The 13,993-nt window shown below is 44.9% G+C and overlaps 1 pseudogene; it reads left to right on the forward strand.

Annotated features, from left to right (window-relative positions):
* The window catches only part of LOC118668643, a 170,087-nt pseudogene that overhangs the window by 53,934 nt on the left and 102,160 nt on the right, over nt 1-13,993 (forward strand).

Consider the following 13,993-nt stretch of genomic DNA (forward strand, 5'->3'; position numbering starts at 1 on the left):
GTCACAGATGTATATGTGCTTGGCTGTGTACCACTTGCCTGAAACTGCAGGCATAATTGTAAAAAACATTATTTTGCTACTGGAAATTTGTATCATTTCAACATAAAAACGCTAATGGCTTCCTGTTTTCTTTTTTTGAAATAGGTCTTCCAAGCTAAGATAACTATCTGGAACTGCAGAAATGGTTGGTCCTCGCTACAAATGGGAATTGTAGTCACTCCGAAATACATCCTGAAATAATTGTGTTTCCCTGGAACCAGAACTTATGAAGTGTCCAAGGTAAAATAATTCTAACACTATCTAGAGCTGATATCGTTACGAAGCACTAAGAATGTAGCAAAATGGAGTAGCCGAGAGTTGATGATTCTTTATAAAAGCCTTCCTTTACATTTAATTTTTGGGACTTTGGGGAATTATAGTTTTTTAAGTTTTAGTTCTCATCTTTGAAATTATTTCAGTTTGTAAAGCAGTGTCTGGCTGTTCAGTGGGGTGCGATTTTTAAGATAAACCAGTTTTGTTTCACGTTTGGAGAAAACGTTCAATGGAGAGAATTGAAGCTGAAGAAGCACAGTAGGTGAGAGGTTAGGAGTCCTTTATTGGGGGCCTGGATTAATGAATGAAATGCAGAATTGCTGAATTGTGGCCCCTCATCCCCAAGCATCTCTCTAGGAATCATGGCTTCATTAAGTCAATACTTGTTCTAGGCCCTGGGGCCTTGCTGCTACTCACCAGGAAGAGTCACCCACATAGGAAGGTGGAGCAGGGAACATCGCCCGAGACTGGAATGGCTGCTCTTGAGGCTTTTGATTTGGAATTTGTTGTTAGGGTCTTGCTGGGAAGACAGAACCTTTCTGAGGATGTGGGACAGAGAGAACTGAACTCAGGGAACTGGTTGCACATGTGACAGGAGAGTCGGGGAGGTCAGTCTGCAGATAGGGGGCAGCCCCGACCTTAGCAATAGTAGGAAGCTGCTCCCATCCCGGGGCTGGAGGAACCAGGAAGGAAGTGTTTGCCGCTCCTAGGGGAAGGGACCTTCAGTGGGAGCTGGCACATGGAGGAGAAACGCCAGCTCTTAGGTCCTGCCCAAGACAGAGGCTGCTTCAGAGGGAGACTGAGTCTCAAATCAGTGAGCAATATGATACCTTTTCAATAAGATCTATTTGACTAAGTTGTGAGAGGCAGGGAGAGGAAAGGAGAAGAGAGGAGAGGAGAGGAGAGGGAGAGGAGAGGAGAGGAGAGGAGAGGAGAGGAGAGGAGAGAGAGAGAGAGAGAGAGAGAGAGAGAGAGAGAGAAACGGACAAATGCTTGGCAGAGAAGGCTCCTGTAGATGTGGCCCCGGCCCCCGAGGCTGTGTTCCCTGCAGCGCAGAATCAGGGTCCTGGCTGAGGCTCTGTGCACCAGCAGGCGGTTCCTAGACCCGTCCTTCCTTCCAGGACTCCCTCAGGACCGTGCTCCCAGGGTTACCCGAACAGAGTCCAACCCCATGAGCCATGTCTTGGTTGAGTTTATACACCTTGTATATGAAGAGTGGGTTCCTTGGATCCACTGGGTAGATTATATTATCAGGGACCCCATGGCATCTGGGCCAGGCAGAGCCCAATACCACTGCAGTCTCCAATCCCAAGTGCCCTGACTTTTGTTTGAAAAAGTTAATTAAAAAAAGAGCAAATAAAAAGCTAATCGAGTTCTAATTTCCCTATAATATAAAAAAGGGCAGGAAATTGGGGGGTGGTGTGCATTTTTCCCCCATTGGGTTTATTTTTAACTCTTGGTTTAAATGTTGTTGTTTTTTGGTGTGCATTTTTTATAATTTCTTTTTATTTACTTTCCTGGGTTTGTTTTAGAAGAGACCACACAACCACATTTGTGAACTGAATTGTCTTTGAACAACTGTTTTGATGAAATTAATTAAGTTTATGTATTTATTTTGTCAGGTTTATTGAGATGTATTTGTCACATAACATTGTGTATGTTTAAGGTGTACAACGTGTCGCCTTGATGTCTGTGAACTGCAAAATGATGCCACCGTGGCATTAACTGCCTCCTCCATCCCTCCCACAGACCCTTTTATTGTGTGTGTGTGTGTGTGTGTGTGTGTGTGTGTGTGTGTGGTGAAGACGCTGAAGACCTCCTGTTTTAGCGGCGTTCACCTGTATGATACAGTGTCATTAGCTGTAATCCTCATGCTCCATATGAGATCCCAACACTTGTTCATTTCATCACTGGGACTTTAATCCCTACATCTCGCCCTTTCCCCACCCCAGCCCCTGCTAGCCACTCTCTGCTCTCTATTCTGTGGGTTTGTCTTTTTTAGACCCCACATATACGTGGTATCAAAGCGTATTTCTCTTTCTCTGTCTGACTTGTTCACTTAGCATAATGCCATCGAGGTCCATCCCAATCGAAGGCCTTCCTTTTCTCTCAGGGCTGAACAATATTCATACATATGTACATGCTCCGTCTTCTTTATCCATTCATCTGAGATGCCCATATGAAGTTCATTTCTACTCACCTGTACTTGCCCATGTTCCCACCAAACTTTGAGATTCGTTTAATCAGCTATGAGGCCAGTCTTCTAGGATTCATAGTCAACGAAACCAGGACAAAGTTCTTGGGCTGGGTGTGAACATTTCTGTGGTTTCTTTCAGGTGCAGAAACCTGTATAATTATTTGAATTCCCCCTCGCTGTGTAGCTTTCAAATCCTGTGATATAAAACGGTACGTGACCCCCGTGCTCTGTCAGGCAACCCGAGCTACACCAGGGGGATTCATAGAGACTTCGCACCCAGGCACGTTGCTAACCTGGAAAACTCTTAATTATAAAAGGTGTTTACTGAAAATTGGGTTACTGCACAGCGCAGATAAGGTGTGATTAGCCCTCAGCCCACCTCCCCTGGACCGTGCTTGCCAAGAGCCTGCTTCACGGGCTCGCCCTCTCTCTGTCCTTCTCCCTAGGATGAGAGTTTCTGGGAAGGCAGCCTGGCCACCGCACTGGCTCTTTCTGGCCTCCGTGTGGATCATCTGCTGTGAGCTGATGTCCGCCTCCAGCCTGCACCCCTGGGGACTCGCAGGTAGGCCCTTTACACCCATTATGTTCTGATGAGGCCACTTAAGAAAATCCTTTCAGAGTCAGAGTCCACCTTAGAACAGGTCATGGACAGGAGCTCTTGGTGACACGTGACTCACCTGAGGAAGCACGAAGCCCAGCGGAGTCAAGCATTTAAAGGTTTGGTGCTTAAGGAGTGTCATTCAGGCACCTTTGCTTTCCAGGCTTTCCTTCTCTCTTTGCCTTTCCTGACTATAGTTCCATTTTTGTAGTGATTTTTAAAAGAAATCCAAAAAAGCAGCAGCACTTTATTATTTTAGTAAGTATATGAAATTCATCTTTATTTTTAAAACAACTCATAAGTTTATTTATTTTAAATTAAAAAAAGTTACTCTTTCAATTACAGTTGACACTCAAGATTATGTGAGTTTCAGGTGTACAGTATAGAGGTTAGGCCAGGGGTGGGCAAACTTTTTGACTTGAGGGCCACAATGGGTTCTTAAAACTGGACCGGAGGGCTGGAACAAAAGCATGGATGGAGTGTTCGTGTGAACTAATATAAATTCAAAGTAAACATCATTACATAAAAGGGTACGGTCTTTTTTTTCAATAGTTTTATTCATTTCAAACGGGCCAGTTTGCCCACGGCTGGGTTAGACAGTTAAATAATTTAAGAAGTGGTTCCCCCGGTGAGTCTAGTACCCACCTGACGCCGTACACAATTATTGCAATATTACTGACTACATTTTTTATGCTTTATTTCACATTCCTGGGACTAGTTTGTAATGATCAATTTGTTATTCTTAATTCCTTCAGCTTTTTCACCCAGTCCCCCACCCCCCTTCTCCTCTGGCAGCCATCAAAAGATAGTTTGTTCTCTATCTTTTATTCGGTTTTGTTTGTTAATTTTGTTCTTTAGTTTCCAAATATAAGTGAAAGCATATGACATTAGTCTTTCTCTGTCCAACTTGTTTCACTTAGAGTAATACCCTCTAGGTTCATCCATGTTGTCGCACATTCTTTTGTTATGGCTGAGGGACACTCCATGTGTAAATGTACCGGCTTTTTTTTTATCTCTTCATCTACTGGTGGGCACTGGGGCTGTGGCCATGTCTTGGCCACTGTAAATGCCACTTTGGCAGCACTTCATTGGTGTGTATGTGTTCCCGCAGCCTCATTCGAAGGCAGAACATCTTTGTTATGAACTTAAAGTGTACGGGGCTCTAGCAAGGGAGCTTTCAGATAATTCAAGGCCCTTTCAAGATGTGGGGGGAAGATGATGGATGGTTTTTTAAAAAAGAAGAAAGAAAGAAAAGCAAAGAAAAGGACTGCCTCTTTTGCAGGGGACCTAAGTGGATTGTCTAAAATTTTAGAGACTCATTGTGAAAATTTCTAGTGAGACCCATGTTTATGCTTTGCTTATTTCTAAAGGAAGATTAATCAGTTATGCATCGCTCTCTCTGTGTTTCTCTCTGCCTTTTCTCGTTACATATATGTTTAAAGTGACACCGACTTGGAAACGCCCTAATAAATTGCATTTTCCTGAATAAGTTATATTTATCAGTAGACTCGCTGCCAGACACTTAATTGTCTCTGCTTTGGTTATTTGAGGTGACAGTCCCAGGCATGTTTTGACTTCTTAGTGAAAGAATGAAGCTTGAACCAAAATCCATGTAAGTGTCAAAACTATAAAGTCCTTCTTCAAAAGGTCTTGAATATGGAGTTTATTAGCTATCCTTACCCTCAAACATAGCTTTTTCCTTAGTTATTGTGAGAAATGCTCACCTATCCCAATTAAAAGAACAGACTTGGAGACAGAAGTATGACTAAAGTGAGGACTAGTAGATGAGGGGATAAAAAAGCTGTGGTACATTTACACACGGAGTGTCCCTCAGCCATAACAAAAGAATGTGCGACAATGTGGATGAACCTAGAGGGTATTATGCTAAGTGAAGTAAGTTGGACAGAGAAAGACAAATGTCATATGATTTCACTTATATTTGGGAACTAAAGAAGAAAATTAACAAAGCCAAATTAGTTCTCGAGAGCGGGTGTCGGCCGGTTATACAGGTACACCTGGGGCGGTGATCACAGCCTATTTTTCCCCAAGGTGCGAGAGTCCCTCCTCCAGTTCCTCATTGGTTAACAGTTTCCTCACATGTCACCTAGGTCTTGCTGTCTCCCATTGGGCCATTTAAAAATGGGCTGAGCCCTTTTCTAGTTGTCTCCACCTCCTCCTGTCTAGTTGAGGCAGGCGCCTGAGGTAGGGGCTGGGGGAGAAATCCACCATGATGCTGGCCCTTGTCCACCGTTCTTTGTTCTTACATCCTCTTCCCTCCTCCCTACATTCTGTTTGCCCTGGGGAAACTCAGTAACCGTTTCCATTAGATGTTGACTCTGCTGGAGATGGATCCCAGAGGCCTATTTCCTACAGTTATTATATTTTAAGTTAAGACATACTTTTAGGCTCAAAATGATTTTTAAAATCTCTCATGACTCAATTTTCACCCCTCAAGCTACAGTTTCAAGAAGACAAGAACAGTAATGATTGACATTTTAAGGAGTCAGCATATAGTCCCTACCAGTTGGCTGCTGCGAGGCGCCCCTAGCTGGTATTGTGCTGTGTGTTTCGATGAGCTGCTTCCCCAGGATGGAGTGCTTGGCGTCCTCAGTCTTACCTGTTCAATACACGTCTCTCTTCTTGGTGCTGCTGAGAGGCAGGCTGGTGAACAGGCCATTTCAGGGGAAAGGTTTTCAACGGCAGACTCCCGGAGGCCCAGGAACTGGGCCCGAGAGATTGTGCTGAGAGTGGCTGCAACTTGCAAGAAACAGAGGACACGGTTTAAGTTTTATGTGTGTTGCAGTCTTTGTTTCATACCAGAGCCCTTTGACTTTGGGGAAGGTAGGACTATAGGGATAAATACAAATGACGATTAGAATGATATACACCGTTAAGTGTGTAATAACACCATGTTTAAGGAAGCAGGACATATCTGACTCAAAATGCTAACCATCATCTGAGCCTTCAACTGGTTGTAATCCTTTTGCTATTGGAGGGTCTTGCTTGGATATGAAGGAAAAAATGCGTTATCTGCGAAGCACAGTAAAGCGAAGCTCAATAAAATGAGGCAATCTGTGTGTGTGTATGTGTGCATGTGTTTTATATGTGTGTACATGTGCATGCATGCATATGCACAAGTATATGCACACACATGTCCATGTGCATGCATGTATATATGCATATGTTTGCATGAACGTGCATGCATGTGTACATGTGCATGTATGTGGGCATATATGCACGTGTGTGTGCCAGTGTGCATGGGCATATATGTATGTGCACATGCACACATATATGTGTATATGTGCACATGCACGCGTACACATGTACATATATGTGCATGTGTATATGCACGCACACACATACACATATGTATACTTATACATGCATGGGTATGTGCATGCATGTATGTATGCATGCACATGTATGTGTATGTGTGAGAATGTGCATATGCATGTGTATGTTTATGAGTATGTATGAATGCATGTATATGTATATGTTTACATACATGCGAATGTGTACATGCATATGTGTGTATGAGTGTATGTGTATGCATGTGTACATGCATATATGTATGTCTACAGAATGTATCTATGCATGCATGTACACGTGCACGTGTGCATGCCATGTGCACACATGCATGTGCATATGTGCATGTGTATATATTTATGACTGTGCATGCATGCATGCATGTATATATGTTTGCACTGCATGAATGTGTGCATGCATACGTGCATGTGTGTATGAATGTATGTGTATATATGTGTGTGGATGTGTGTCTCTGCATGTATGTGTGTGTGTTTGTGTGTGCATGCATGTGTGTATGTGTATATGTTTGTATGTGTACATATGTATGTGTGCAGAGACTTATTGTAAGTCTGGCTCACACAACTATGGAGTCTGGGAAGTCTAATGATCTTCAGTTGCAAGCTGAGGACCCAGGAGAGCCCGCTATGTGGTCCCAGGGCCTGGGAGCTGGGAGTGGGTGGTGTAGAGTCCAGTCGGAATCTGAAGGCCTGAGAGTCGGAGTGCAGAGCTCCACCGTCAGAGAAGAGGTCGTTCTTCTTCCACCAGGTCCTCAGCGGATTGGATGAGGCCCAGCCACACCGGGGAGGCTCATCTGCTCACTCTGTCCACAATGCAAATGCTCACTTCTTTCAGAAACACCCCCACACACACCTGGAGATATTGATTAAGCAGATATCTGGGCATCCCATGCCGAGTCAGGTGGACACATAAAATTAACCGTCACCACTATCGTTCTAGAGAAAAGGAATGTGTGTACCCGTGTGTGTGTGCACATACATGTCTCCTTGCACCCTGTTCTGTACCTTGATTCCCCTCCCCCCATTTAACAATGGAGTTTGGGGATCTTTCCAGTTAGTACTTACAGATCTATGTCACTCTCTGACACGGCATAGTTGTCTGTTGTGTGGATGTGCCATAAATTACTTGATCTCTCCTAATTTTGGTGGACATTGGGCTTGTTACTGGAGTGGCACAAACATTTATTCCCTAACTTCAGTGAGGTCTCAGAAGTGAAGCCCTGAGTTCAGGTGCGTGGAAATGTGTTAGTGCGAGTCGGTGAATTGCTGTAACAGACCAAATCCACATAATGGCTCAAACAAAAGAACTTGTATTTTTTACGCTAGAGTGCTGGGTGGGGCCACTGGGAGGTCCCCCTCGACTGCAGTGCTGTGGGAGCCCACGTGGATGGAAGCTCGCTCATTTGCAACCTGTGGCGTCCATGGCTGTCCTGAAGTGGTCTCCATTGTAGCCAGCTGGGAGGGAAATGAGCAGGGAGGGAATGCCTGGGAGTGTTAATGAGCCCCTGGCCACACCTGAATGGGGGCGGATGGACAACACAGCTGTGGGCCCAGGGGAAGGGGAGGGCATGAATGTTGGTGAGCATCCCAACACCTCTGACATAGCAGGTTAACCTGTTACTAGGCCAGAGTGCTTTTGAACTTATTTATACTTCCACCAACAGTAGTACACTAAACCCTCAATTTTGCACACCTCTCTTTAACAGACTTTGGATTTAATGGACAAAATTTCTGGTTTGTAGGTCATGTGTGAAAATTAATACCCTGTTAATTTTAAAATGCTTTAATCAAGATTTGCGTTTAATTAAATTAGCAGGGTTTTTTTTTTGTTTTGTTTTTTGTTTGTTTTTAATTCACTCTTATTTTTAACACATTTTAGCAAATAGGCCATATGTTGGAAAAAACTGTAATAATTTCACCAACATAAATAAATTTTACATATCTACAACTATATCTGCATATTTAAACCCAAGAGTCACCATTAGTAAACGACGTGCAGGGAATGATCAGCACGTGAGCACACCACATCACGGTCATGGCGCTTGGTTCTGCAGTCACGTGGCGTGGCGTTCTGCAGCAGTTGTAATGCGTGCTGCTGAGGTTCCCACGTGCGCTACGCCCCAGGGAGTGCGTTTGTTTCCTCGCGGTGATTGGTGAGGCACAGATTTACTAGACCTATTCAGCATACATTTAAAACGACTGTAATCATATAGAAAACTTTTGTGAAATTAAACTTTTCATACATCATTTTAATTGCACAAACGTGTCAACATAAGTAAAAACAGGTAAACTAATTTATTAATTTTTTAACATATGCATTTGGAAAACCTACTTTATTACATAACGGACTTTCAGCTTTAATGGACACCCCCTACCCCGAATTAGCCCATTCCATCGAGGTTTTCCTGTAGTACAGTGCGGGTCCCACCATCAGTTCTGGATGCTGTCATGTTTATTTATTTATTTTTGCCAATATAGTAGTGTTTGATTTGTTTTTTTTTTTTTTTTACTGAAGTCTCCTTTAATGTGCTGGTGAACTGTTTGTTTTTCTTTGAGCTATTTATCCTTTATTCATTTTTTTCTCTTGCTCTATCCATTGTTTACGTATCATCTGGCCAAAGCTCTGTAAATGGAGGACAGGGAGTACCTTGATCATCCCTTCTTGTGCCTTCCTGCCCCTCCTCCCACCACTCCCATTCCAGGGAGGCTGTGTGTGTGTGTGCGTGTGCGTTCGCCTGTGTGTGCGTGTGTGTGTATGTGTGTGCTTGTGTGCGTGCGTGTGTGAGTGTATGCGTGTGCTTGTGTGTGTGTGCGTGTGTGTGATGGGAGAGAGTTAGGGGTGCTATACATTTTCTCTAATGACCTTCGGGAGAAGAAAGTCGTGACCCTCGCAGAGGCCAGGTGGTTTTCTTCCTAGTGCAGCGCTCAGCTGCTGGGAAGCTCAAGGGTCAGAATCCACTGGGGGCCGTGTAGCGAGACGCTGAGAAGCTCAGATTCTGACTTCACCGTGGTTGTCTCTGAGGGAGCCAGCTGCAGAGTCACCTGCGGAAGCTGGTGTGTGGTGTGCAGAGGTCCCCCACTGTCCCCAGGGCTTGTGGTCGGTGCTGGTCGGTTAAAGGAACAGTGGCCCAGGAGCCTTAGGTGGAGGCTTGTTGGATGCTTGGAGTAGAGGAATGGCTTGTTGATGGTTGTGCATAAACGAGCTATTTTACAACCCACCCTCTAAGACAGGGAGAGAAGGGAAGAAGGCGGGTTCCCTCTCAGTGTGAGGAGATGGAGTGTTCGGTATGGATTTCACTCTAGTTCAAGCATTAAAAGGCAAAACAAAAGCAAAGCCTGCCCAGTTTCACAGGTTGGTGGTGGGAATCGTTCTTTAAGGTAAATGGCAGTGATAAACCTGCCCAGGAGTCCAGAGGTAGTATTTGTGAGGAGTGAGAAAACACAATAGTCTCTGTTGTTTTTAAAATTCTACTTGACATATGACTGGTTTGGAGACCACATGGACTTCTTAGCCTCAAACTATCGATAAGGTGAAGGGGCCAGCTGGTAGGTTAATTTCTTTTAAAGGAAGCCAGAGTTAACTCATTTCCTCAGCTAGCAATTTGCCCTTTATTCCTTTTTTCCCTTTCTTTTCCCTGTAACCAGAATATTTCCCCGCAAGAGGGCAGCAAACATAAGGAAGTGAAAAGATGCTGGCAATTTCAGAACCGTGAGCCATGCGGAATCAGTCATTTAGGGATCTGTCTGTGTGAAAACTTCACTTGACGGAGACATGATGTGTTTTGGACACGATGCACCCCACACCCCTGAGATCTATCCCTGGGAACATTGGCGTTTCAAAAATCCCTTCTCCCCGCCCCCAACAGAATCGAAGCTACTTTTCTGATGTGGCTGAGAGAGCTGGGGACTTGGGTGCTGTGGTTTACAAGTTCCTTTCAATAGTTCAGCTTCCCAGGAGCCTTCATATGACCTGGTCTGGCATGCTTCAATTCCACCAAATGCCCTGGTGCCTCGCTACTATTTGGTATAATCTATTTTGGGGTAAAGTCTCCCTTTTAATGTATTCTATCCAGGTGTAAAGGCCCTGTAAACCTGGAGACACTTGGGAATGAGGCAGTAAATGGAATCAGGAAGTGGACCCCAAGAAACAGACATAATCCTGCTTCTGCACATCCTGCTGTGTGTCCTTGTCTAGGCCACTGAACCTTCTCTGAACCTGCTTCATCTGTAAAAACAATCTCTTTATGTGCTCTGCCTTCTCCTTTTGGTAGAGGCTCGTTTCTATGCAGGTTCTGTACTGTTTAAATTCATGGACACTTAGGTTTTATATTTTCTCTATTATAAATGACAATGCAAAATATGAATGCTGTGATTGTGTGTTTTGGTGCACTGTGTTATTTTGAACAGGACAAATTATTTGTAGAGTGGCTTTGCCTCCAACTTCAGGGTGTTTCTGTCCCGTCTAATGGCTAAAATTTTGTAGGAATCCTGTAGATACTTTTGATTGGAATGATTATGTTAGCCCTAATTTTCCATAAGAAACTTCTATTTCTTTCAAAGACAACAATTGGGTGGGGAACATAACTTCTATAGGTTTGTGTGAGGCTTAAATGTGATGTGTTATTTGTGAAAACTTCAACTAATAAAGCTGCACGTGTAAGCTGCTCTTTTTACTTAGCGGACTAAAATGAATTGTACTGTTACAGATGGTTTTGAAAAATGATCTGCCTGCATTGACAGGGCTCTGCCAGCAGGGGGCGGGCAAGGCTTGGAAGAGCTAAACGGCAAGAGGCAGGGCCCTGGTGTATTGCAGGGGTGTCTGGAAGAAGCCTGGGCACCACACATGTAATTTTAAGCGTTCTATCACCAATTCAAAAGGAAAAAGAAGCAGGTGAAGTTAATTTCACTAATATATTTTATTTATCCTAATCCGAAATATTTCAGCGTGTGGCACTGGGCCCATGCAGCTGGAGGCTGCAACACCAGCTAACAATTGGGCTTTCGCATTACTTTCTGAAAGACTAGAACGAGTTATTTGATTCATGGGCCAGTCATAGGGCGCAATGTCTTATATCCCTTCATTTTACTTATTTTTTAAGGTCACTTTTTAAAAACTAAATGACTACTTACAAATTTAGGGAAAGTGCAGGCACGTGGAGTTTGTGGTGATGGTTCCTAGTGAACTGCCCATGCGCTCATTTTTTGCAAAAACGTATTTTTAGAGAGAAATGGCAAAATAACTCGAAATAGTGTGTGTAATCTCTGTTTAAGAAGAAGGGAAAGGAAAGAGTGTCCGAGGTGTTAATGCTTGGCTTCTCATCTCAGCTGCAAGTTCAAGGCCTGGTGCTGTGACCAGGCCGGGGTGCGGCGCATCTGACAGTGAGCGGCCCTGTGGCTTTCTCCCGGGAAGAAAGGCGGTTTCCCGGCGGGAGTGAGGAACCCCAGTTACTGCCTGAGCCTGAGCCTGAGCCTGAGCCTGAGCCTGAGCCTGAGCCCTCCTGCAAGCCCACGTGCTCCGCCGTCACCGAGTGAGAGCAGGCCTTGGGGAGTTCTCTGGGCAGTTAGGAAAAGGTGCCCTTCCCCTTGAGAAGAGCATTCCTCTTTCTTCCCTCAAGCCACGAACTTCCACTCCCGTAAACAGAGCCTACAGTTCGGGCTTTAAAAAGCCATGGCCAGCCCTGCCGGCATGACTCAGTGGTTGAGCATCGACCTATGAACCAGGAGGTCACGGTTCGATTCCCGGTCAGGGCACAGGCCCGGGTTGTGGGCTCAATTCCCAAAAGGGGGCGTGCAGGAGGCAGCCAATCCATGATTCTCTCTCATCACTGATGTTTCTATATCTCTCTCCCTCTCCCTTCCTCTCTCTAAAATCAATAAAAATATACTAAAAAAAAAAAAAGCCATGGCCAACATCACATGTGAATGTCAGCGCAGTACAAGGAAACCAAACCTCTGTCTCATGCCAGGGAAGTAAACTCATAGGCAAAATGGTGCAGGAGGGGTCGCGGTGGCGCAGGAAGAGCAATGAGGTTTGGTGTCTTAGGTGTTGCCTTGATGCTTACAATATTTTGGCCCATATAGTGGTCTCCAAACAGCACCCTGCAAATTCCTTCTTCCTCCTCCTCCTCCTCCTTCCCCTCCTCCTCCTCCTCCTCCCCCTCCTCCTCCTCTTCCTCCTCCTCCTCCTCTTTCTCCTCTTTCTCCTCCTTCTTCTCCTTCCTTCTTCCTTCTTTTTCCTCCTCCTCCTTCTCTCCCTTCTTCGCCTTCTTCTCCTTCTTCCTTCTTTCTCCTCCTCCCACTCCTCCTCCTCCTCCTCCTCCCCCCCCTCCATTATTATTCCTCACCCAAAAAAATTTCTCCATTAATTTTTAGAGAGAGTGGAAGAGAGAAAGACAGAGAGAAACATCGATGTGAGAGAAACACATCAATTGGTTGCCTCCTGCATGAGCCGCGACCAGGGTCCCGGCGGGAGAAGAGCCTGCAATCGAGGTACGTGCCCTTGACACGAATTGAACCCGGGACACTTTGGTCCACAGGCCGATGCTATATCCACTGAGCCAAACCAGCTAGAACTGGAGATATTATTATTGAAGCGGCACTCAAAAACCCAGTAAAAAGGATGAAATGATTGTGCGAAGACTGTGCACAAGTTAAAAACAATCCCACTCCTAGTGCCGTGTGCCATCATGCTTATATGTTAGGGACTGTCTGCAATCAGATAAGCACTAGAACCAATTTAAAGTGGGCTGGGAGGGCGCAAGGGTGGTGGGCCTCTCCAGCTGGGCGCACTCCTCCATCTCTCACCGGCTGTGGAGAGAGTACTGGGACCCCAGAGCTGGCAAGGGGACAGTAGAGAATGTGGTTGCAGGAAAAAGAATATGAGCATGAAATGAAATAAGTGAATGGATCCACAGTGTTGTCAGGAGCTGCTCACTTCTCTGTAGTTTGTCCCTCACTTTGCACAGCAACCTGCAGAAGGCTGACGATTAATACAGTAAGCAGGGCTGTGGGGGACTTGGACAACTTGAATGGTTGGGAATGGAGCGCAAGGTTAAGGTTTGTGTCTTCTCCCCTTAAAGCAAACACAGGTATAGACTTCATTCTTTGGAACACATTTGCAAGGGATGGTGGGAGTCATTTCTTTCAAGAGGAGCTTTTTTTAAAAAATTATGTTTTTATTGATTTCAGAGAGGAAAAGAGAGGGAGAGAGCTAGAAACATCAATGATGAGAGATAATCATTGATGGACTGGAACCTGCAACCCAGGCATATGCCCTGACTGGGAATTGAACCTGTGACCTCCTGGTTCATAGATCAATGCTCAACCACTGAGCCACACTGGCCGGGCTTTGAAGCCTAGTTGGATTTGAGCCAGAGAAGTTGCTATTTTCTCACAGGCGGACCAGGGGTGGGCAGTGACTTCTAACTGGGGATGTTGCATGTGTTTGACCTGTTGCTGGTCAGTCACATCCGATAGGGAGCAATCACTGTATATAAAGTGAGAGAGCAGCATTAACCATTTTTCTAGTGTGTGTACTTTTAGGGCACTGTGTAGAAACCTGAA

This window comes from Myotis myotis, unplaced genomic scaffold, assembly GCF_014108235.1.
Source record: "Myotis myotis isolate mMyoMyo1 unplaced genomic scaffold, mMyoMyo1.p scaffold_m19_p_13, whole genome shotgun sequence".
NCBI lineage: Eukaryota > Metazoa > Chordata > Mammalia > Chiroptera > Vespertilionidae > Myotis > Myotis myotis.